Below are 26,238 nucleotides of genomic sequence, written 5' to 3' on the forward strand. Positions count from 1 at the left end.
ACGAACAAGGAAGCACCGCGCCTGACGTTCAGATTCTAGAAGTAGCGACCTCCGACCCCCAAAGTCACCACCCCATCCCCGCCCGGACGTCGCTCCACCCATGTCCTGGGTCACGCAGATGTCGCCAGCTCTGAGTAGGGCTCGACCAGGAGCAGGCGCCACGGCACGTCCCAGCTGCACCCTGGGCCCCAACAGACTCCACTGAGCAGATGCACCCAGGGCAGAAAAGGTGTCACTGGAGTTTGTGGCAAGCTGGGGGGCAATCACAACACGGGCAGGCAGGCCATCTGCAAAAGAGGTTATACTTTGGGGGAAACAACTGTGTGGTCCTAATAAAGACAGGACCGGCTTCCCTGGTGGCTCAGCGGCGAAGAATCTGCCTGCCTGTGCAGGGGACCCAGGCTCGATCCCTGGTTCAGAAAGATCCCACATGCCATGGAGCAATGAAGCCTGTGCACCCCAACTACCGAGCCCGTGCGGCCCAGAGCCTGTGTCCTGCAGCAAGAGAAGCCACTGCAGTGAGAAGCCCACACACCACAACGGCAACAAGGAAGACCCAGCACAGCCGTAAATAAATAAATAATTTAAAAAAAAAGAAAGGAATGATGGCCGCCTGGCCAGCTCGGAGGACAGACAGCAGACGCGTTGGACGCAGCAAGGGCATGCGATCCGGGTCAAGACGTCAGGTCCGCTGTGGAAGGAGAGGGCGTGGGCGACGTCAGGTTTGTACCTGGTGGAAGCAGCCGTGCCACCGGCTCACGTGCACACACGGCGCGCAGGGCGGACAGGGCAGGTGACAAGCGCAGTTTCCTGGGTCATTCAGGCGAAGGCATCCCTGGGCAGCTGCCCCGCAAGCCCAGAGCTCCACACTCTGGCCGGTCAGCAGGGTTCCGAGTGATGGGGTGAGGGATACGAGAGCCACGGCGTAGCCGGGCTGTCCAAGGACGTGTGTTGAGGGACGGAAGGAAGGCATGAGACAGAGCTGGAGCGGCTGCCGCGTTTGCACCCGAGTCTGGGAAGAGCTCCTTTGCACCTGGTGGGTGTAACACAGTCTACATTTAGACCAGTTTAACCCCACGGCACCCACTGACTGTACAGTCACAGAGCGCCTGTGTGCCGCGCCCTTGGCGAGGAGCGGTCAAGGCAGAGCAACGAGGTCCTGGACCAGAGGCCTAAGCCAGGACATGAAACAGGCGGAGGAAGCCAAGCTTGGGGGCGCCCCAGGACAGCCCCCTTTGAGGATCCGCGCTGGCCAGGTCACGGCTCGTGGTCCCGTGCTGGGGGTCCTCCATGGTCAATGAGAGCATGCAGCCAGTGTCCTGTATCTGAGGGCACGCCTCAGCACTCTGCAGAGTTGGGACCCAAGACGAACAGAACACGGCAGCCAAGGGGAAAAGGACAGCGGGGCTCGGGTCTCTGACCGGCCCACCCCCAGCCTGCCAGGCACCCCTCCCCTACCCCAAGGCATCTCTTGAACAAGGATGTCCTCCACTCACATCTGCCCACCGGGCATCTCCCCAGCCTCCCCCGTGGACCCAGCTCTTCCACAGCTTCCAGTGGTCCCACTTGGGTGAACCTGAAGTCTGAGGCCAGAGCTCACGTGCGGAGTTACAGATTCCTGCTTCCTGCACACCCAGAGAGCAGCCCTCTTCTCCTCCATGAAGCCACAGCTTTGGGGTTGCCTGTGTTCATGGGCACCCCGAGATCTTCCCAAAACAGAGGAGGGAAGGTGCCCACCCGGCCCCATCTCTGTTCAATAAGATGTCTATGATGGGAAATTTACACATATCAGGACATCCTAGCCTTTCTAGAAAGTTGGGTTGCCCTCATTTCCGGGTTTCCAGAGGCCCATGGGGTGGGAGATCCTGCCCACTCACTGGTGCCCAGTGAGATGGAGGAGGGCATCCAGGAGGAGGTGGGGGGCAAAGGGAAGAGGTTGCCTGGAGCCCCAGATGGGGGAGCCCTGCCATCAGCATCCTCGGTGAGAAGAGAGATCTGGGGTGAGGAATAGGAAGACGAGAAAGAAACAAGGGAAACACTGTGTCTTGGCCCCGAGCTGGACCTCACAGAGCTGACTCTCTCAGGGCAGGGGGGATATCAGGACTCAGCCCCCGGGACCAGGAGCATTTCTGGGTCACATCCCTGGCCCCATTTCTAAGAGCTGCAGGCGCTCACAATGGAGGTGGCTCCCTGGAGTCCACAGCTGAGTGTGACTTTACCAAACCCCAACATCAGCAGAACAGCCCCCTCCAGCCTACTCAGCAGAGGGCCCTCCTTTCCTGTAATCCTCAGAAGAACCCAAGCAGATGGGCTTTTCCCCATCTTGTAGATAAGCAAATGAAGCTCACCTTCTGTGTCCTCAAGCACCTATGAAGTCAGAAAAGGCAGAACAAGAAGAATAAAGATGTAGATAAATGAGAGCAGAAAGTCAGTTAAGGGTACAATTCTTACAACTCCCATGTTGGCATGGAGCTTCCTAGCTGCCAAAGCAAAAAATATATGCGGTGTGTTTTAAGATTTATATTGACCATGGTATGGAGCCCTGTCAGGGTCTCATGGCTCCCAGGAGTGCAAGCTGGTGGCTACAGAATAGGCACATGCACACTTCCAGGTTGAGACAGAGAAACAGAAAGTTGTGCTGGGGATTCCATGCCAAGCAACGAAGACAGCCCTGTCTGCTGCAGACAGCAGGCTTCTCTGCTTTAAGCCCCTGGATCTGATGAGGCAAGCAGAGGATCTCAGGGTTCCCTGGCAGCCACACGACTCTGTGGGACAGTCAGAGGGAGAGAGCAGACTTACCTCAAGTCTCTCACTGTCCGCCCTGCACTGGGGACTCTGCCCCAGGAAATGACCCCCTAAAATGAAATTTAAAAGTCACTAGAGTGGGCTTAACAATAGTTAACACTAGTTAAGCCCCAATCATAAGATAGGACCACAGAGTAAATGGGAGATAACTCAGCCCAGCCCCAGGGGCCCCAGGGGCCCCAGGGGCACTCTCCAGGGATTCCCACCTGAAGGGTGGCTCTCCAACGTGACTCAAATGTGTCATGCGATACAAGAGGATGTGTTTGCAAGAAGGTCAAGAGGAAAGGACAACACAGGGGTGGAGGCACAATGGTGCAGCCACAGAGACCTCAGGAGTAAATTATCTTCTCCTCAGACTGATCCAGCCTAAAATGAACTTATCTCCCACTCTCACCACCCCAATCCACCCCTCCCCTCACATGTCCTGTCTCTGGTAGAGTCATCCAGCTCTCTTTTTACCCCTGTACACTATAGAATCCCTGATTTTTGTCAAGCATATGCTCACCCAGAATAAAGACTACATTTCCCAGTGTTCCTTGTGGCCAAGTGTGGCCATGTGATTAATTTCTAGCCAATGGCATGTGAGCAAAGTAAACTCTATGTTCCACTTCCAGGTCATGCTCTTAAAGAGACAACACGGTTCTTCTCCTTCCCTCTCCTCCTCCCCTCATCCTGGAGAATGCAGACCTGATGGGAGCTACCCTGGACCATGCAGAGGAGGGCAAGATGCTAGGGACAGCAGGGGCCATAACAGCTTCACGGAGTACAGCTGGCCCTACCGCCCAGACTTCTATGGGAGAGAAATGAATGTCCACCCTGTTTGTGCGTGTTATGTGTGCTCAGTCACTCATCCGTGTCCAACTTTGGTGACCCCACAGACTATAGCCCGCCAGGGTCCTCTGTCCATGGAATTTTCCGGGCAAGAATACTGGAGTGGGTTGCCATTTCCTTCTCCAGGGGACCTTCCCGACCCAGGGACCAAACCTGAGTCTCTTCTGTCTCCTGCACTGGCAGGCAGGTTCTTTATCACTAGCGCCACCTCTCTGAACTTAGTTCACAGCAAATGCTTCTCAATCCTCCCTTCCCTGGAGGACAGGTGGGTGCTAAGCACCTTTTAAATCTTCTCTGGAAAGGCCCTGGAGTGTTTCCTTCTCTTCAGGGATGTGCCCTATTAACCAGGGTGGGTAGGTTTGGGGCCTGGCGAGGTTAGGGTGGGGCTGCAAGCTGCACCAAGATGACCCTCACCTACTCAATGACTGCTGTGCCCACTGCCCCTGGGGAGGCAGGGACAGAAATCTGCTCCTGGAGCTCAGCATTCTAGGCCCACTGCCTGAGGTCAGCCAGGCCAGCCAGCCAGCCAGCCATCAGTGTATTGAATGAATATTCTCTAAGCACCTGTTCTCCCCAGACCATTCCAGCCCCAGCAGCTTCAGGGCACCAGGCACACACAGAGAAGTAGTAACATGGTCCTTTGCTGACAGCAGACACATCGGCACATCATGATAATACAGGCAATGCCTGCTGTAGGAGAGCTGCAGATCTAGTGTAGGGGGATCTCAGGGGGAAAATTAAAATTAACACATAGGAACAAAGAAGGCTTACCAGAGAGGGAGAAAACAGGCTGGGCTTTGAAGGATGTATAGGAGTTCATCCAGTAGGCAGAATGGGACTGGATATTTGAAGCAGAGAAGTGCGAGGGATAATAAGAAAGGGGATGTTTGGTAAGGCTGGAAGGTGGGGTGGGCATGGGGGCACCAGGGGCAGGCAGGTCTTCAGCCTGATGGGGAAGGGCCTTTGTCCCAGCCTGTCCCTGAAGCACAAGTTTCCACCAAGGAGCCTTTCAGAGGGGGCGGCCTATGGAAAAGGCAACGCAAGCAGCCCTTCTCCCCCACCAGCCCACCAGAAAGCCCATGTCTTACCTGAATTATGTGAGGCTAGCTAGTCAATTTCTTCTGGGGAAAATGGGGAGAGGGGAGGGAATTGTAAAGAAGGAAGTTGGGGACTCTGGGTCAGGGGAGGGGCAGGATGCGGGTAGACGAGGGCAGTACTGTGGTCCTCCTAGGAGGACCCTGTCCTCCCAGTTCTGAGACCCAAGTCCTTGGGACCAGTCTGGAGAAGAAGCAAATCCACAGGTTCCAGATGTGGGGCCACCCCACCCCATCCAGAGGTGTAAGCCAGGCCTTCCCATTACCTGGACCCTTCCTCTGTAGACCCCACTCCATTCACTCCTCCAGGGGCAAAGATCTCATCCCTCCTGGGGCCTGGAGGCACACAGCCTTTTGACACATTTTTCATAGATAGATAGTTTTTCCTTTGGCTGAGTTAGGTCCCCTCCATAACTCTTCCACTCTCACCCCAGTCCTGGCTCTGTCCACACAGGCCACAGAGAACAAGTTGGGTCAGCTTATCCCTGAAGGTTTTAACATTTCTGTCCCCAGTGGGAATAGCAGGGGCTACAGTCCAGAGTTGAGACAAACTCAGCTGTTTCAGCAAAGAGGCAAACGAAGGCAGGGCGGTGGGGGGAGGCATTGAAGAGGCAGAAAAAGCGGGTCTCCTTGGAGGCCAAACAGGCAAACCTCAAGAGTGGGCCTTCTCATTCTTGGAGCAGAAAACATGGGCTGAGGGAGGTTCTGGGTGGTGGGCAGGGAGTGCTGAGGTTTGCAGAAGGGAAGGGCCCAGGGGGAGAGGAGAGAGACCAAGGTGGAAATCAAAACTTACCTCGTAATAACTCTGGCTCAAGCAGACAGGCTCGGGAGGCCACCCCAGCCTCTACCGGGGAGGGCAGGGGGACCCAGAGGGTGCCTGGAGCTGAGCCCAGGCCCGCCTCTCCGCATGAAAAGGGGGACGGTAATGGCGAAGACCCTAGGGTGGGCCCCTGCTCTCCTGTCTCTCAAAGGAGGTGGGCCTGGGCCTGGTGGCCTCCCCTCAAATCTTCTGGCTGCTGCTTAGAGCTCCAGGCCTCTGTTCCAGGCAGGACCTCACTGCTCAGGCTTGACCCATCCCACCCCGCCACAGGCCCACGAAGTGGGGGACAGCGGTACCGGCCTCAGAGCTGGTCGTCACAGAGAGGACAAAGCCCGGGTCACAGAGCTGATGTGGCCACAGAGCCCAGGATGCAAAGTGCTATATCCCCAGCCACACCTGCCCCCTGCTGCCCACCTCCTCAGCCTCCAATCGCCCTACTAAGTGTAAGTGACCCTTACACAGTCCCCCAAAGACCTCCCTCCCACTCTCCAGTGCCCACCCCAGGGAGAGCAGCCCACCCCCACCAGAGCCCCTGGCCACCCCTGGCTCCTCAGACCCATCCCAGCCTGTCCCCTCAGACGCCATGTCCCTGCCATCTCTCCCTGTCCCGGCCACCCTGTCCCTCCACCCTCCTGACCAGCCACCACCACCCTCGCTAAACCTGAAGACAACCTCTGTCGGACCAGTTCACGAAGATCTTCTTCCCCTGAGTCTCCTCTGTGTCCAGCTTGTGTTCATAACTAGCACCTTCACTTCACCATGCACCTGCTCAAGAACCATCTGTGGCTCCCTACTGCCGACAGGTTCACACTGTCCCTCCTCAGCCTGCCTTTCTGGTGATGTCTCTCACCACTGTCTCTCATGTATTTGTGAGAACTTTGATTTGTACACCACTCTCTCCACGCATTTCCTCAGGCTGTTCCCACAGCCCAGAGTGCCTTCACCACACTCACTTCCCTAGCAAACTCCTATTCATTCTTCAGAACCCATCACCTCCAGACAGCCCTTCTCAATACCCACCGCCACCCATTCAAGATCTACTCCTCATGATTCTCACAGGTCATATATGTTCTGCTCTTACATTTGTGTGTCTTAGAACCCAGTGAGCACTATGCAAATGCTAGCTATTCTTGACCACTAATTTTCCCAGCAGTATATGAACCGAGAAGTTCCACATGTTCAAGCTGGATTTAGAAAAGGCAGAGGAACCAGAGATCAAATTGCTAACATCCGCTGGATCATGGAAAAAGCAAGAGAATTCCAGAAAAATGTCTACTTCTACTTAATTGACTATGCTAAAGCCTTTGACTCTGTGGATCACAACAAACTGTGGAAAATTCTTAAGCAGATAGGAATACCAGACCACCTTACCTGCCTCCTGAGAAATATGTATGCAGGTCAAGAAGCAACAGTTAGAACTGCACGTGGAACAATGGACTGGTTCCAAATTGGGAAAGGAGTACATCAAGGCTGTATATTGTCACCCTGCTTATTTAACTTATATGCAGAGTACATCATATGAAATGCCAGGCTGGACTAAGCATAAGCTGGAATCAAGATTGCCAGAAGAAAAGAACGCATTTCAATCAGTTCTAATGAGGTAGATGAAACTGGAGCCTATTATACAGAGTGAAGTAAGTCAGAAAGAAAAACACCAATACAGTATATTAATACATGTATATGGAATTTAGAAAGATGGTAATAATGAGTCTATATGCAAAACAGCAAAAGAGACACAGATATAAAGAATAGACTTTTGGACTCTGGGGGAGAAGGCGAGGGTGGGATGATTTGAGAGAATAGCATTGAAACATGTATATTACCATATGTGAAACAGATCGCTAGTCCAGGTACAATGCATGAGACAGGGTGCTCAGGGCTGGTGATGACCCTGAGGGATGGGATGAGGAAGGAGGTGGGAGGGGGGTTCAGGATGGGGGACACATGTACACTCATGGCTGATTCATGTCAAAGTATGGCAAAAACCACTACAATATTGTAAAGTAATTAGCCTCCAATTAAAATAAATTAATTAATCAATAAAAAAGATTGCCAGGAGAAATATCAGTAACCTCAGATACCACCCTTATGGCAGAAAGTGAAGAGGAGCTAAAGAGCCTCTTGATGAAAGTAAAAGAGGAGAGTGAAAAAACTGGCTTAAAACTCAACATTCAAAAAACAAAGATCGTGGCATCTGGTCCCATCACTTCATGGCAAATAGATGGGGAAACAATGGAAACTGTGACAGACTTTATTTTCTTGGGCTCTAAAATCACTGCAGATAGTGACCACAGCCATGAAATTAAAAGACGCTTGCTCCTTGGAAGAAAAGCTATGACAAACCTAGATAGCATATTAAAAAGCAGAGACATTACTTTACCGACAAAAGTCCATATAGTCAAAGCTATGGTTTTTTCCAGTAGTCATGAACAGATATGAGAGTTGGACCATAAAGAAAGCTGAGGGCCGAAGAATTAATGCTTTTGAACTGTGGTGTTGGAGAAGACTCTTGAGAGTCCCTTGGACTGCAAGGAGATCCAACCAGTCAATCCTAAAGATACTCAGTCCTGAATATTCATTGGAGGGACTGGTGCTGAAGCTGAAGCTCCAATCCTTTGGCCACCTGATGCAAAGAACCGACTCATTAGAAAAGACCCTGATTATGGGAAAGACTGAAGGCAGGAGGAGAAGGGGACGACAGAGGATGAGATGGTTGGATGGCATCACCAATGGATGTGAGTTTGAGCAAGCTCCAGGAGTTGATGATGGACAGGGAAGCCTGGCATGCTGCAGTCCATGGGGTCACAAAGAGTTGGACATAACTGAGCTACTGAACTGAACCAAATTTTCCCAGCAGTTTCCAGGGTTTTTCTTATAGTCTCTGTATATTCTAGACATTAACCCCTGGTCCCATTAGAGGTTGCAAGAATACTCTTTTCATTTATCACTTCCCTGCTAAATTTGTCTGTGATGCAGATTTCAGAATTATCAGATCAAGCAATTAAAATAACTATGATTCAATACTCTAAGATCGTTAGAAAAAAAAGTAGACAACATGCAATAATCAATAACTAATTAAGCAGAAAGATGGAAACTCTTAAGGAAAAATCAAAAGGAAGTGCTAGAAATCGGAAACACTGCAAAAGAAATGAAGAATGCCCTTGATGGACTTAGCAAGTGGACTGGCTGTGGCCAAGAAAAGAATCAGTGAGCTTGGAAAACATGTCAATAGAACTTCCCAAATTGAAATGCAAAGAAGAAAATGGAAAAAAGAGAACAGAATGTCCAAGAACTGTGGGACGGTTTCAAAAGATGAAGCATGCCCATCATTGTGACACCACAAGAAGAACAGAGAATGGAGAAGAAGCATTTGAAGTAATAATGGCTGGGAACTTTCCAAAATGAATGACAGATAGCAAACCACAGATCTAAGAAGCTCAGAAAACACCAAGGAGGAAAAGCATCTCAAAAACGACACCTACGCATTTCATATTCAAGCGAGAGAAAAAGAGGAAATTTTGAAAGAAGCAAGAGAAGAAAGACGCCTTATCTAGAGAGGACAAAGGATTAGAAGAACATCAGGCTTCTCTTCAGAAAGCGAGCAAGGAAAGTGAAATGGAATATTCAAGCATTCCAAGAAAAAGCCCACCAGCCTATAACCTATCTCCAGCAAAATTATCCTTCAAAAACGAAGACTTCTTTGGTGGGCTGGTGGTTAAGACCCCGTGCTTCCACTGCAGGGGGCGCAGGTTCGAACCCTGGTTAGGGAACCAAGATCCCACAGGCAGCAGGGTGAACCCCCTCCCAAAGTGAAAGAGAAACAAAAACTTTCTCAGACGTATGAAAATGGAAGGAATTCATCCCAGATCGGCCCTGAAAAAAAAAAAAGTGTTAAAAGAAGGAAAAAAATATATAGGTCAGAAACTTGAACCGACATTTTCTTTAAAAAAGGAAAAGTACAAAGGTAAAACAAAATATTTTATTTTTCTTATTCTTAATTAGACTGATGGATAAATGTTTATTTAAAGTAAAGATACTAATAACATATTTGTGTTAATAGCTTATGAATAAGTGAAATTAATGCCAACAAATTTAAAAGATATAGGAGGGAGAAATTGGAAATACTCTGCTATAAGGTACTTTTACTACATGTTATTTGAACACGAACTTAAATGAGTTATAAATGGAAATTCCAAACTCTAGGGGAACCCCCAAATTTTTTTTAAAGCATAATTGATATGCCTAAGAAAGGAAAGAAAATGGAACCATTAAAAATGCTCAGTTAAGAGGCTTCCATGGTAGCTCAGTGGTAAAGAATCCACCTGCCAATTCAGGAGACACAGGTTCAATCCCCCATCTGGGGAGATCCCACACACTGCCAAGCAACTAAGCCCAGAAGCCACAACTGCTGAAGTCCAGGTACCCTGGAGCCCATGCTCCCAAACAAGAGAAACCACCACAAAGACAAGCCTGCACACAGCATCCAGAGAGTAGCCCCTGCTTGCTGCAACTAGAGAAAAGCCCACGCAGCAACAAAGACGCAGCACAGTTGAGAATAAAGGTAAACAAATAAAAATGCTTTTTAAAAAGGCTCAGTTAAAGCCAGAGAAGGCAGAAAAAGAGGGGAAGAAAAAAGAAACAGACCAAGGACAAAGAAGAAAAACAGTTACAAATATTGGTAGATATTAATCCAACTCTATCAATAACCACTTTAAATATGAATAATCTAAATACACCAATTAAAGAGTAGATTAAAGAAAAAAGGCCCAACTGTTTTATATCAACAAAAAACCCATTTTCAATATGACACATATAGACTAAAAGCAAAGGAATAGAGAAAGATATATTGTGCTAACACACATCAAAAAAAAAAAAAAGCTAAATACCTTTACTAATTTCAGGCAAAGCAGACTTCAAAGCAAGGAAAATTATCAGGGATAAAGACAGACATTACATAATGGTAAAGGGATCAATTCTTCAGAAAGATACAATAATCCTGATTGTGTATGCACCTCCCAACAGGACATCAGAATGCCTAAAATGGAGAAACACACAAGTCTGCTATTGTAGTTGGAGAGTTCAGCACCACTCTTTGAGTAACTGATAGATGAAGCATACAGAAGATCAGCAGGGATAGTTGACATGAACAGCACTATCAATCGACTTGATCTAATTGACATTTCTAGAATATGCCAACAACAGAGTACACACATTGCAAGCTCACATGAAACACTCACCAAAACAGACCACATTCAAGACCATAAAACACACCTTAACACATTTTAAAGAATGGAAGTCATAAATGTTTCATCTCATGCCACAGTGGCATTAAACAAGAAATCAACAATAGAAAGATAGCTGGAAATTCCAAAAATACTTAGAGATTAAACATCACACGAATCTAAATAACACAGGGGTCAAGTAAGAAGTCTCAAGAGACACTTTTAAATACTTTTAACTAAATGAAAATAAAAATACAACTTCCAAATGTTGTGGGATGCAGTGAAAGTAATGCTTAGAGAGAAATACACAGCATTAAATGCAAGCATCACAAAAGAAATATCTAACATGTACATGTACGGCCGAGGCCTTTGCTGTCCACCTGAAACTATCACAGCATTGTTAATCACCTATATCCCAAAACAGAACAAAAAGCTTAAAACATGCATATAAATTATTTAATTACAAAATTTTTAAAGAAACACCTAAAATCAATCATCTAAGCATTCATCTTAGGAAGCTTGAGAAAGAAGAGCAATTTAAGCCTAAAACAAGCACAAGAAAATAAATAACAAATTAGAGCAGAACTCAATGGAATCAAAAACAGGAAAACAGTAGAGACAATCAGCAACATGAAAGCTGGTTCTTTAGAAAGATCAATAAAATTAATAAACCCTCTAGCAAAGCTAACCAAGAAAAGATGACAGAAGACACAAACTACTAATATCAGAAATGAAGAGAGTTAATCACAACTGGTCCGTGGGCATTAAAAGAATAAGGATAATAAAGGAATACTAGAAAAACTCTGTATCCACAGATATGACAACTTAGATAAAATGGACCAATTTCTTGAAAGACACATCTACCAAAATTCACACAAGGAGAATGTTCTGTTGTTTTCGTTGCTGAGTTGTGTCCAAGTCTTTGCGACCCTATGAACTGTAGCCCACCAGGCTCCTCTGTCCATGCTAAGAAGAACAAGATCACCTCAACAGGCCTATTTTTATTTGTCAGTTATATCTCAATCAAGTTGAAGAAATGAAATGTCTATTCTATAGACATACCTATTGAAGAAATTGAATCAATAATTAATGATCCTCCAAAAAATAAAGCACCAGACCCAAAGGATTTCACTGTTGAATTCTATCAAACATGTAAGGAAGAAATGACACCGATTCTGTATGGTCTCTTCCAGAAAATGGAAGCAGAGGGAATACGTCCTAATTCATCTATGAGGCCAGGATCATCCTAACTCTAAAATCAAATAAAAATATTATAAGAATGGAAAACAATAGAATATGTCTCATGAAACTAAATCATAAAATATCATCTAATTGAATCCAATAATACATAAAAGAGCAATATACCAAGCGCGTGAGTGCTCAGTCACTTCAGTCGTGTCCGACTCTTTGCAACCCATAGACTGTAGCACGCCAGGCTCCTCTGTCCACAGGCTTCTCCAGGTACGAATACTGGAGTGGTTTTCCATGCCCCTCCTCCAGGGGATCTTCCTGACCCAGGGATCAAACCCGCATCTCCTGTGTCTTCTGCACTGAAGGAAGACTCTTTATGCTTGAGCCACCGGAAGCCCATGATCAACTGGTGTTTACTCTCGGTATGCAATACTGGTTCAGCTAATTGAAATCAACCGAAATTGAAAATCAATTAATGTAATCCATCACATCAACAGGGTAAAGAAGAAAAATCATATGACCACATTAATTAATGCAGAAAAAGCATTTGAAAAAATCCAATACTCATTGTGATTTTTTAAAATTCTCAACAAACTAGGAATAGAGAGGCGCTTCAACTTGTTATGTGCATTTACCAAAAAAAAAAAAAAAAAGCAGTTAACATCATACTTAAGAGTGAGAAACTAATGCTTTCTCCCTAAGATTAAGAACTAGGCAAGAATTTCCCTCTCACTACACTATTCAACATCACACTGGCAGTTTCAGCTATTGCGCTAAGAAAAGGAAAGTAAAATGTATATATAGACTGTGAAGGAAGACATAAAACTGTCCTTGTTCACAGTTAACATGATTATCTATAATATATAAAGAAAACCCCAAAGAATTCACACACACACACACCTGGAACTATAAATAAGTATAGCAAGGTCAAAGGATACAATTTTAAAATACAGGTCACTTGCTTTCCTTATGAAAGCATAAACAATTGAAATTTTTTAATCTGGATGAGCATGTGTTAACCTTTCATATTCATTTTTATTTATTTGTGTGGGTGTGCATGAGCACTCAGTCCTCTCTGATTCTGAGACCCCATGGACTGTAGCCCACAAGGCTCCCCTGTCCATGGAATTTTCCAGGAAAGAAGGCTGGAGCTGGTTGCCAACTCCTTCTCCAGGGGGTCTTCTCGACCAAGGGATCAAATCCAAATCTCTTGTGTCTCGTGCACTGGCAGGCAGGTTCCCTATCAGCTGAGCCACCAGGAAGCCTAGGATTTACTGATTCATTTGGCTGTACTGTCTCAGTTATGGCACACAGGATCTTCCACCTTCACGTGGCATGTGGGTTCGTTTAGTTGTGGCATGTGGGATCGAGTTCCCTGACCAGGGATAGAATCTGGGCCCCCTGCATGGGCAGTGCAGAGTCTCAGCCACTGGACCACCAGGGAAGTCCCAGCGATTGGAACTTGAAATTAAAAACACAACATCATTTACAATGGCACCAAAAAATGAAATACTTAGGCATAAATCTAACAAAACATGTTCAAGATCTATACATGCAGAAAACTATAGAACTCTGATGAAGAGATCAAAGGATATCTAAATAAATGGTGGATATTCTCTGTTAAACAATTACTTGTAATTACTCAGTATTTGGGGATGTTCAGTTCAGCTCAGTCGCTCAGTCATGTCCGACTCTTCGCAACCCCATGGACCACAGCACACCAGGCTTTCTGTCCATCACCAACACCCAGAATTTACTCAAACTCATCTCCATTGAGTCAATGATGCCATCCAACCATCTCATCCTCTGTCATCCCCTTCTCCTCCTGCCTTCAATCCTTCCTAGCATCAGGGTCTTTTCTAATAAATCAGCTCTTGGCATCAGGTGGCCAAAGTATTGGAGTTCCAGCTTCAGCATCAGTCCTTCCAGTGAACACTCAGGACTGATCTCCTTTAGGATGGACTGGTTGTTAATTCTTCCCAACTTTATCTACTGAATCTGCACAATCCAAATCAAAATCCTAGCAAGCTACTTTGTAGATACTGAAAAAAGGATTCTAAAGTGTATAGAATCTCCACAGAGACTTTTCCACTCCTGAAATGCCCTAGGCACACGGTGAGTACAAAATGACCATAGGGGCTTCCCCAAGAAACCTTAGGCAGTTAGGAGTCCATTAAGGGCTCATAAATATTCTACATCTAATTATAACAGATGGAATTATTGGGAGACATAAACAATACAACTTGCTGTTATATAACTTATAATTGTCAATCAGCCTTGATCATATGCTCATTTGCATTCCCTTTCATTGACTGGTGGTGGATGCAAGCCCTGCTTTGCACTGACCATACCCAATGGAGGAGACTGGATATATAAAAGTGGGAAGCCAAAAGAGATGGCTAAGAAGGATGAGGAAGATTCCATCAGGACTAATAAAGGATCTGTCTGCTTGAGCTGAACGGAGCTGTAACTTGTCTGTTGTCCTGCACGTTTTGGTCCACTGTGCCAAGTGTTTGTGCAACAAGATAAAAACCAAGGAAGAGAAATAAACCAACCTGCTGATAACAAGATCATCAAAAATAAGGCAAGTCTGAGAAACTCTCACAACCAAGAAGATACTCAGGAGACAGGAAAAATAGGTGGTACACGGTCCTGGACAGGAAGAGACACTGGGTAACAACTAATGATGTCTGAATGAACCATAGTCATCAGTTAATAATGATGTAAAAATACTGCCTCGTTAATTACAACAGAATAAAAGTGAGTAACCTCAAACTTACTCATTCTAGATTAATAGAAATTATCCACTCTGAAGAAGAGAAAGAAATAGGATTGAAAAGAAATGAGTTCTTCAGGAACCCATGGGGTGATTATCAAAAGGCCAAATCATAAGTGCAACTGAAGTCACAAAAAGAGAAGGAAGACAAAATGAGGAAGAAAAAAATAAAGAAAAAGTGCCCAAGATTTTCCAAATGCACTGAAAGGCCAAAAATTAACGATTCAAGATGCTCAGCAGACCACAGGCAGAATGAAAAAATGGGGACGGGGGCTCAAGCACGTGATAGCTGAATTGCTGAAAACCAAAAACAGAGGAGAAAAATCACAAAAGACCAGAAGAAACCACAGTTACATACAATAGAACAATTCAAATGATCACTGGTTTCTCATCAGAAAATACGGAGATAAGAAGACAGTAGAATAACACTTTCAAAATGCTGAAAGAAAAAACTTCCAACTCAGAACTCAGATACAAATCCAAATAAAATATTCTTTTATATCATAGGTGAAATAAGAACATTTTCAGATCAAAGAAAACTAAGAGAATTCATACTTTACACACCTGCACTGCAAGAGATCCTAAAAGATCCGAAAAGTTCTTCAGGCTGAAGGGAAATGATACAAAATGGAAACTCAGATCTTCAGGAAGAAATAAAGAGCCTCAAGAAATTGCACATTTGTTGTCGTTCAGTCGCTAAGTCATGTCCGATTCTTTGCAACCCCAGGGACCGTAGCACACCCGACTCCTCTGTCCTCCACTATTTCCCAGAGTTTACTCAAATTCATGTTCATTGAGTCAGTGATGACATCCAACCATCTCATCCTCTGTCGTCTCCTTCACCTTTTGCCTTCAATCTTTCCCGGAATCAAGGTCTTTGCCAGTGAGCTCTTCACATCACGTGGCCAAAGTACTGAAGTTTCAGCCTCAGCATCACTCCTTCCAATGAATATTCAGGGATGATTTCCTTTAGGATTGACTGGTTTGATCTCCTTGCAGTCCAAGACACTCTCAAGAGTCTTCTCCAACACCACAGTTCAAAAGCATCAATTCTTCAGTGCTTAGCTTTATGGTCCAACTCTCACATCCATACATGGCCACTGGGAAAACCAGAGCTTTGACTAGATGGACCTTTGTTGGCAAAGTGATGTCTCTGCTTTTTAATACCTGTCTAGGTTTGTCATAGCTTTCCTTTCAAAGAGCACATGTCTTTTAATTTCATGGCTGCAGTCAACATCTGCAGTGATTTAGAAGCCCAAGAAAAGAAGACCTGTCACTGCTTCTACTTTTTCCCCTTCTATTTGCCATGAAGTGAAAGGACCAGATACCATGACCCTGGTTTTTTAATGTTGAGTTTTAAGCCAGCTTTTCACTCTACTCTTTCACCCTCATCAAGAGGTTCTTTAGTTCCTCTTCACTTTCTGCCATTAGAGAAATTTTACCAAAAAATGATACATATTTACCAGAAATGATACCTGTCTAGTAAATGTTTTTTAAATCCTTTATTTTAGAAGTAGATACGCCTTTTAAAAGCAAATCCTACTTTCTCATGGGGTTTACAACATGTGTTGACATATTACATGCAAAAACTATAACACAAAGGATGGGGTGGTGGTGGTGGACATATATGGTTGCAAGATTTCTAGGTTGTAAATGATGTGATAAACTATTTATTCTAAGTAAACTGTGAAAAGTTAAGAATATACTTTACCACATAGAGCAACTATTAAGTATTTTAAAATATAAGAAGGTATAACTAAAAATGCCAACAGACAAAATAAATCTCCAAAAGATGTTCAAATTATCCAAAAGAAGACAGCAAAGAACATCAGAGGGCCCCAAAACAAAGGTGACAATCGGAAAACAAATGATAAAATGAGAGACATAAATGTACTAAATGTACAATTAAAAAGCAGAAACTGTCAGAATGATAGTAAAGCAAGAACCAACTACAATTGGTTATTCTTTAAATAATTGGATATTCTTTAAATATAAAGACAGAGTGGTTGAAAGCAAATGGATGTGAAGAGAAAGAGATGGAAAATCTAGCAATTATAAGAAGGCTAGAGCCATTATAATAATATCAGATAAAAGAGACCTTAAGACCAAGGGTTTTACTAGCAATAATTAGGACCAGTTCATAGAGATAAAAGGATTAATTTATTAGGAAGACATAACAAACATAAATGTGTATTCATATAAAAATACAACTTCAAATATATAAATCTAAAGATGATAGAATCAAAACAAGTAGACAATTCTTCAATCATCATTAGATATTTTAAGTCCAGTCTCTCAGTAACTGATAGAATAATGCTGTTCTTCAGTTGCTAAGTCATGTCCAACTCTTTGTGACCCTGTGGACTGCAGCATGCCTGGCTTCCTGTCCTTCACTATCTCCTAGAATTTGCTCAACTCATGTTCAGTTCATACATAAATGACAGAGCTGATTTGAATGGTACTATCAACCACCCTGACCTAACTGATATTTATGGATTACTACATCCAGCCACTACAGAGTTTACATTTTTTTCAAGGGCATTCACTAAGGTAAACCATATGCTGAACTATCAAATGAGGTTCAATAAATTTAAAAGGACCAAAATCAGAGAATGACAACAACAGAATTAAACCCAGTAAGAATACAATATCTAGGAAACCCCCAAATATTTTGGAATTAAATAACACATTTCTAAATAATCAACAGATCAAAGAGTCACAAGAACTGCATGATAATGAAAATACATCAACGTCTACAAGATGTCACTAAAACAGTCCCTAGAGGAAAATGTATAGCTTTAAATGCTTAAAAAGAAAAGAAGACAAGAATATAATCAAGGACCTAATGTTACACTCTAAGAGGTTAAAAAAGTGAAAAGTGAAGTGAAGTGGAAGGAAAGCAATAATAAAGGGCAGAAATTAACCAAATAGAAAACAATAGAGAAAATTAACAAGTCAAAAGCTGGTTCTTTAACAAAAGCGAGACTGACCACATCAAAGAGAGAGGACACAAATTACCAATACTAGAAAGAAGATTTCCCTAGTGATCTGGAGGAAGAATCCACCTTCCAATACAAGGGATGCAGGTTCAGCCCCCAGTCAGGAAACTAACTTCCCCCATGCCTCAGGGCAACTAGGCCCACACACAACCAGAGTCTGTGCCACAAATCCTGAGCCCACACACCACAACGAGAGAAAGAAGCCCACACACTGCAACGAGGATCTCGAGTGCCACAACTAAGACCCAACACAGCCAAATTAATCAATTAATAATAAAAGAGATTATCACCAGACAGCTTTATTACCAACAAGCTCAACAACTTAGACGAATTGGGCGAACTCCTTGAAAAATTAAACTTATCAATATTAACACAGAATGAAATAGAAAATCTAAATACTCCACTCTTTACTCCAGGCCCAGATGTTTTCATTGGTGAATTACATTGATGGCAAGAGTAAGCATAGACATTTTAGGAATCAGTGAACTAAAATGGACTGGAATGGGTGAATTTAATGCAGATGACCGTTTTATCTACCACCGCGGGCAAAAATCCCTTAGAAGAAATGGAGTAGCCCTCATAGTCAACAAAAGAGTCCGAAATGCAGTACTTGGGTGCAATCTCAAAAATGACAGAATGCTCTCTGTTCATTTCCAAGGCAAACCATTCAATATCACAGTAATCCAAGTCTATGCCTCACCCACTAGTGCCCAAGAAGCTGAAGCTGAATGGTTCTATGAGGAACTACAAGACCTTCTAGACCTAAGATAAAAAAAAAAAAAAAAAGATGTCCTTTTCATCATAGGGGACTGGAATGCAAAAGTAGAAGTCAAGAGATACCTGGAGTAACAGGCAAGTTTGGCCTTGGAGTACAAAATGAAGCAGGGCAAAGGCTAACAGAGTTTTGCCAAAAGAACACACTGGTCATAACAAACATCCTCTTTCAACAGAACAAGAGAAGACTTTACATGTGGACATCACCAGATGGTCAATACTGAAATCAGACTGATTATATTCTTTGCAGCCAAAGATGGAGAAGCTCCATACAGTCAGCAAAAACAAGACCGGGAGCTGACTGTGGCTCAGATCATGAGCTCCTTATTGCAAAATTCAGACTTAAGTTGAAGAAAGTAGGGAAAAACCACTAGACCATTCAGGTATGACCTAAATCAAATCCCTTATGATTATACAGTGGAAGTGAGAAATAGATTCAAGGGATTAGATCTGCTAGACAGTGCCTGAAGAACTATGGACAGAGGTTCTTGAACATTGTACAGGAGGCAGTGATCAAGACCATCCCCCAAGAAAAAGAAATGCCAGTTGTCTGAGGAGGTCTTACAAATATCTGAGAAAAGAAGAGAAGCTAAAGGCAAAGGAGAAAAGGAAAGATATACCCATCTGAATGCAGAGTTACAAAGAATAGCAAGGAGAGATAAGAAAGCCTTCCTCAGTGATCAGTACAAAGAAATAGAGGAAAACAATAGAATGGGAAAGACTACAGATCTCTTCAAGAAAATTAGAAATACCAAAGGAACATTTCATGCAAACATGAGCACAATAAAGGACAGAAACGATATGGACCTAACAGAGGCAGAAGATATTAAGAAAAGGTGGTAAGAATACACAGAAGAACTATACAAAAAATACCTTCATGACCCAGATAACCATGATGGCATGATCATTCACCTAGAGCCAGACATTTTGGAATGTGAAGTCAAGTGGGCCTTAGGAAGCATCACTACGAACAAAGCTAGTGGAGGTGATGGAATTCCAGTTGAGCTATTTAAATCCTGAAAGATGATACTGTGAAAGTGCTGCACTCAATATGCCAGCAAATTTGGAAAACTCAGCAGTGGCCACAGGACTGGGAAAAGTTAGTTTTCATTCCAATTACAAAGAAGGGCAATGCCAAAGAATGTTCAAACTACCACACAACTGGACTCATCTCACACGCTTGCAAAGTAAGGCTCAAAATTCTCCAAGCCAGGCTTTAACAGTACATGAACTTCCAGATGTTCAAGCGGGATTTAGAAATGGCAGAGGAACCAGAGACCAAATTGCCAACATCTGCTAGATCATAGAAAAACCAAGAGAGTTCCAGAAAAACATCTACTTCTGCTTTATTAACTGCACTAAAGCCTTTGACTGTGTGAATCACAACAAACTGTGGAAAATACTTACAGAGATGGGAATACCAGACCATGTCACCTGCCTCCTGAGAAACCTGTATGCAGGTCAGGAAGCAACAGTTAGAACCAGACGTGCAACAATGGACTGGTTCCAAATTAGGAAAGGAATACATTAAGGCTGTATATTGTAACCCTGCTTATTTAACCTATATGCAGAGTACATTATGCAAAATGCCAGACTGGATGAAGCACAAGCTAGAATCAAGATTGCCGGGAGAAATATCAATAACTCCAGATATGCAAATGACACCACCCTTATGCCAGAAAGCGAAGAACTAAAGAGCCTCTTGATGAAAGTGAAAGAGGAGAGTGAAAAAACTGGCTTAAAACTCAACATTCAAAAAACGAAGATGATGGCATTCTGTCCCAACATTTCATGGCAAATAGATGGGGAAACAATGGAAACTGTGACAGACTTTATTTTCTTGGGCTCCAAAATCACTGCAGATGATGACTGCAGCCATGAAATTAAAAGACACTTGCTCCTTGGAAGAAAAGCTATGAGACACCTAGACAGCATACTAAAAAACAAAGACATTACTTTGCTGACAAAGGTCCATCTAGTCAAAGCTGTGTTTTTTCCAGCAGTCATGTATGGATGTGAGAGTTAGACTATAAAGAAAGCTGAGTGCTGAAGAATTGATGTTTTTGAACTGTGGTGTTGGAGAAGACTCTTGAGAGTCCCTTGGACCGCGAGGAGATCCAACCAGTCTATCCTAAAGGAAATCAGTCCTGAATATTCATTGGAAGGACTGATGCTGAAGCTGAAGCTCCAATACTTTGGCCACCTGATGTGAAGAACCAACTCACTGGAAAAGACTCTGATGTTGGGAAAGATTGAAGGCAGGAGGAGAAGGGGGCGACAGAGGATGAGATGGTTGGATGGCATCACCAACTTGATGGACATGAGTTCGAGCAAGCTCCAGGAGTTGGTGACAGACAGGGAAGCCTGGCATGCTTCAGTCCATGGGGTCGCAAAGAGTCAGACACGACCATGCAATTAAACGGAACGGATCAAACATTGAAAGGATAAGTACCAAATTTATACAAACTCTTTCGTAAAATAGAGGATAAAGGGAACACTTCTTGTTGCCAGGGGGCAGGGTGGCATAATCTTAATACGAAACCCTCATGAAGACATTGCAAAACAAGAGAGAAAATTACAAACCAGTGTCTCTCATGAAGGGCCCCCCAGGTGGCGCCAGTGGTAAAGAAGCTGCCTGCCAATGCAGGAGATACAAGAGATGGGGGTTTCAATCCCTGTGTTGAGAAGATCCCCTGGAGAAGGAAATGGCAACCCACTCCAGTATTCTTGCCTGGAGAATCCCATGAACAGAGCAACCTGGTGGGCTACGGTCCACAGGGTCACAAAAAGTCGGACACAACTCAAGTGACTTAGCATGCATGCACATGTCTCGTGAATACATAAACACAAAAATTCTTAAGATAATAGCAAATAGAATCAAACAATATATAAAGTAGGCCTTGGAGGTTTATCTCAGGAGTATATGGCTGTTTTAACCTTTGAAGCTATTGTAATTTACCTTTTTAAAGGAAGTAAGGAGAACCTTCAAAACATGATCAATCTATCACCCATACCTGATGACACACTCAGAAAACTGAGAATAAAGGGAATCTCCCTAGATCTGACCTAAGAAAAACATACACTAACATCACACTTAATAATATTGACACAGGTATTGACACTTCCCCCCCTAATACTGGGAACAAAGCAGGGATGTCCATTCTCCCCATTTTTATTCAACATTATCCTGAAGGTCCTGGCATTGTAATTAGGGGGAAAAAAAACATGAAATGAAGTGATTACGGAGGAAGAAGTGAAACAATCTATATGGCAGATGTTGTGTTTGTTCACATCACAGGACGCTCTCTCTGGCCGACTTGAGCAACAGAGCCTGGAAGCTGAGCTCCACAGCTGGGGCTTGCCAAGAGGCTGAAGCTTGGTCCAGGCAGGAAACTTCGGGGCAGAATACAGTCAGGGCCAGGAAGTCAGAGCCCGTGACCACAGTGGGGAGGAGGGGACCCCAGGCCCCTGCATCCTCTCCCAGGGGGAACAAGATCGGGGACACCTGGAGGGAAAAGGGCAGCACCTTGCAGGAAGGAACTGCACCTCTGCTCAGAGTCCTTCACACGGCAGCAGCGGGGACCACCCACTCAGGAAGCCAAAAACATCACGTTTGCCAGCTGAGCTAAGAAGCCAGGAGGGGATGGAGGTGGTAGGCAGCTGGGGAAAGCAATTCCTGAGGCCCAACCAGGGACTAGCCCAAGACACAGTGGCCCCGTCCACAGGTCCGGGCTTGTTCCCATGCACAGAGCAGGCTGGACAGTCAGCAGCTGGGGCTCCTGGGCCTAAGGGTTAGGAGTTGGGGAGTGCAGGACAGACCTCGCCCAGAGAGCTGTGAGACTGGATCAAACAGCCGCACGGTCCTACCTCCACTTCCTGACACACACACGACTATTCCCGTGTGGGGTCCCATCTTTGGACGCCCTGTTCCCCTGTAAGTGTCCTCCCAGCTTGGGTGGTTGAAAAAACAGTGGCAGATGCTAAGGCTAAGTTGGGAGCCAGGACGTAAGTTCAAGAAAGCTCTGGAAATGGGGGTGAGCAAGGGTGGCAGCCTGAGGCTGGGACTTGGAGTAACTGAGGAATATGGGTCACCCACCCCAGGGGGTCAGAGGCGAAGATACAGCTCCCAGAGGAGGTGAAAGTCAGGGTCGGGTAAGCCCCACGGAGAGTGCAGGTCTCAGGGCACGCTTGTGGACCTTGGGCTGCCCTGTCTGGCCTTCCTCCCAGGGACCTTCCCCAGTTCCCTCCGGCCACAGCATGAGGTCATTGCCTGCAGGTTTCCCCCCAGCTTGGACTCATCCCTCCCTGAATGATTTGAGCCAGTGGGAGCCACGATTTGCACTGTGCGCATCCGAAAGAGCCTTCAGTGAATGGACTTGTGGGCACAGTGGAGGGGGAGAGGAGGGGCTGAACTGACAGAGCGGCACAGACATACACACTGCCGTGTGCAAAGCACAGAGCTAGTGGGAAGCCGCTGTCGAGCACAGGGAGCCCAGCTCAGCGCTCTGTGATGACAGCAGAAACCAATACTACATTGTAAAGCAAGTGGACTCAAATTAAAAAATTAAATTTTTAAAAAAAGACCTCTCAGCCGGGGCTCAAGATGGGGAGCTGGGGGTCAAGGGCCACGGGTGAGCTGCCTTTGAGACAGCTTGTCTGCCCCAAAGGAGCAGGTCATTGTGACCCTGCTATTCTCATTTCTGGGCAGGTCCCAGAGTGGAGAAACACCTCAAAGAGGGGGGCCGAGGCCCACGAGCAGGAAGCGGGGGGGTGCAGGTGCCCCAGGCATGACATGGAGGAGAGACCTAGGAGTGAGGCTCCCAGGGCCAGGGACCCCAGATCGTAGGCTGGGGGCCTGGGCTTTGCACAGGACTCTGGATGCTGCCATCTGATGAGTGGTCAGGACCCTGTCAATCCAGGAAACAGCCCAAATCAGGCTCAGGAGGCATGAAACTGGGGTCTAGGACAGCCCACTGCTGTCTACAGAGGCCTCCAGGTTGCAGAATGGGGGGCAGGGAGTCATACATGGGTCTCCGGCCTCTCCATCCTGCCCACATTTCCTCAGGCAAAGGTTGAAAGGCCCCACCCATCACCAAGCACACGGATGGCACATTCAGCTATTAACACTTTAGTCAGAATTAGCTTCTCAGACAAGCCAGTCCCCAGCTTGAAACAGAGAGCCCAAAAGAGAAGTCAGGGCTGAGGTGGCTTGAGAAATGGTTATAAATGTGCCAGGGGTCCTCTCATACCCCCTCCATAAATAGCTGTCCCATCAGCACCTCTCTGGTGCTGAAATTTTTCACTGGGGCTAGGAACACGCTCCAGCATTTTCTCCAGCAGCTCTGGACATAAGAACTAGCTCCACCACCTGCAGGCTGTGCAACTCCAGCAAATCACTTACCATCTCTGAGCCCTCTTGGACTCTAGCCTGCAGGGCCCCATCCCAGGCCTCAGGTTTCAGAGGGAGCCAAGCATTATGGAACTTCCCACAAAAACATCCAGGTGCCCCTGGTGATATCTGGGACAAGCCAGGGCTGGCAGTGCCATCCAGGCAGGTGCCCCAAGCCCAGATTGAGACTTCTGGGAGCCCCTGTTCCCATTTGGAGCACTCTCCAGCCCTCTATCCAACTGCCATGCCATGCGGGGTAGATGAGATGTCCCAATTCTGGGGTTATGGCCAGGCCCCTGTCTAGGAGGGAAGCCTGACAAGCTGATCACTGCTAGCGGCCAGGACACTCTTTCTTTTGTGGTCTCACTGGAAATGGGGCCATCAGAATGGCATGGACACTCTCCTTTGGAATCATGCTCATTTACATCCAACACAAGGAAGAGTTCGAGGCCCAGCTTCCACAGAGTGAGCCCCTGTGTTGGTCCTCGCTCTCTGCTCGAGCCTCGGCACCTGAGAAGGGCGGAAGGGTAGCAGGCGTCTAACCTGGGGCACCTGTGCTGGCAGCCGTGCTGTCCACAGGCCCCACACCACATGCCACCATCTGCGGTGGACGGCCACGCCACTCTCCCCACAAGGACCCCAGAGACCAGTGCCCACAAGACCACCAGACTACCCATGTCTACTCCCGCCCCAGCTCGAGTGGGGACATCATGCTCCCGAGGTCTGCCTCAGGCTGTGTAGAGGAGGGTCAATGTGCACTGCATGAATAGTACGTCCCTTCTCACCCACCCACCGACCCCCACCCACCCTGGGACGCGGGAGGGTGCAGAAAGAGGACACAGCCCAGGACGGGGGCAGCCATGACCCGAGGAGTCAGGGACGCGCTTTGAGGAGGCGTTTACACGTTGCTTTGGCTGCAGAGTTCCCAATGGTGAAATTAACGTGACCGGAAGGCAGACTATTATTTCCCATTTCCTGCCCACACAGGGCAGGACTTGCGTTTGTGGTCACCATCAACCAAGAGCAGCAGCAACCTCCGGGAGAATGGGGAAGGCCCATCCTCACGGGGTCACGTGAGGGGTGCGGGGCATGGAGGGTCCAGCACCCCCGGGGTCACCGTCAGCAGTAAGCTGCCAGCATCAAGGACCCCGAGGCAAGGTGGGCTGCCATGCTTCAATGCAAACAGGCTCCAGGGAGTCCTGGCACCATTGCTACCTTCTTCTGCAGGTGGGAAACGGGAAACCTGGAATTCTTACCTGGCCCGGCACGGCTGGCGGTGAAGACACGGAGAGACGGGTGGCTCCTGGACCTAAGTGGGAAGACCTGGGACCTCCACCCCAAGAGGCGTCTTCACTTAGGTGAAAGGAAAGACGTCTTCTGGACCCGTGACTAAACCGCTCGCGGGCCGGGAAGCCGTACAGTACCCTTTACTCGAATCGCTGGTCTAGTCAGACGCCCCACAAAACGTGTTTTCCCAAAGTCCTGCTCACATTATGCACGGCCCTGCTTTCCTCATCCGTTAAGTAGGCGAGCAACATGCCCTCTTCCTGTTGTGAGGTCTGAGAAAGTAGGAAGGACGGGATACTTGGTGGAAAAGGCACTCAACCTTGTCTCATGGACGCTGTTCCTCCAGCTTCCCTACACCTGAGGCCCTGAGGGAAGGGACAACTTCAAGGCCAATCACAAAAACCTCACCCTCCCTCCAGCCAATCAGGAGAATCTCACGCTCCCTCCAGCCAATCAGGAGAATCTCGCCCTCCCTCCAGTCAATCAGGAGAACCTCACGCTCCTCCCAGCCAATCAGGAGAATCTCATCCTCCTTCCAGCCAATCAGGAGACCGTCACTCTCCCTCCAGCCAATCAAGTGACTGCCCCTCTTGCTAACGCCACAACTTTGCTCCTGCAGTTTTCTGTTCCTAGAATGCCCTTCCTCCTTCACTGCTTGGGGCTGTTCTGTAGCTTTCTCAAGGCCTGGCTCAGCCATGTCCTCCTCTGGGAGGCTCTGTGTCACCCCGGGCAGAAGGGAAGAGCACTGGCCATCTTGGACTCCCAAAGCCCAGCCACACCCCATCCTGCAGGCAGGCATCTGAGGCACTGTCTTTGCCCAAACTATGAGGCTGGACCTGGAATCAGAGACCCTTGGCTGAGAACTGGTGGGCCTATTCCCTACCCCTTCTGGACCCCAGCATCCTCATGGGCACAGAGGTGTAAGACGTCTGTCCCCAGTCTTTGAGAGCATCATGGGAGTGGATGGGCAGTCTGTCTACTTCTGAGGACAGGGCATTCAGCCGTCTATATTATTCTTTCTCTCACCCTGCTCTGTGCCAGCCCCGACTA

General features: G+C 46.4%; 1 long non-coding RNA gene across 1 annotated transcript; it reads right to left on the reverse strand.

The window, feature by feature from the left end:
- Positions 1-9,883: 9,883 nt before the first annotated feature.
- LOC129633720 (uncharacterized) lies at positions 9,884-25,540 on the reverse strand. The gene is made up of 2 exons (XR_008705245.1): positions 25,158-25,540; positions 9,884-12,404 (listed from the first exon to the last, which is right to left on the reverse strand). It is a non-coding gene; the product is annotated as an uncharacterized LOC129633720 (long non-coding RNA).
- Positions 25,541-26,238: the final 698 nt, after the last annotated feature.

The sequence above is a fragment of the Bubalus kerabau genome, chromosome 19, assembly GCF_029407905.1.
Source record: "Bubalus kerabau isolate K-KA32 ecotype Philippines breed swamp buffalo chromosome 19, PCC_UOA_SB_1v2, whole genome shotgun sequence".
Classification (NCBI taxonomy): Eukaryota; Metazoa; Chordata; class Mammalia; order Artiodactyla; family Bovidae; genus Bubalus; species Bubalus kerabau.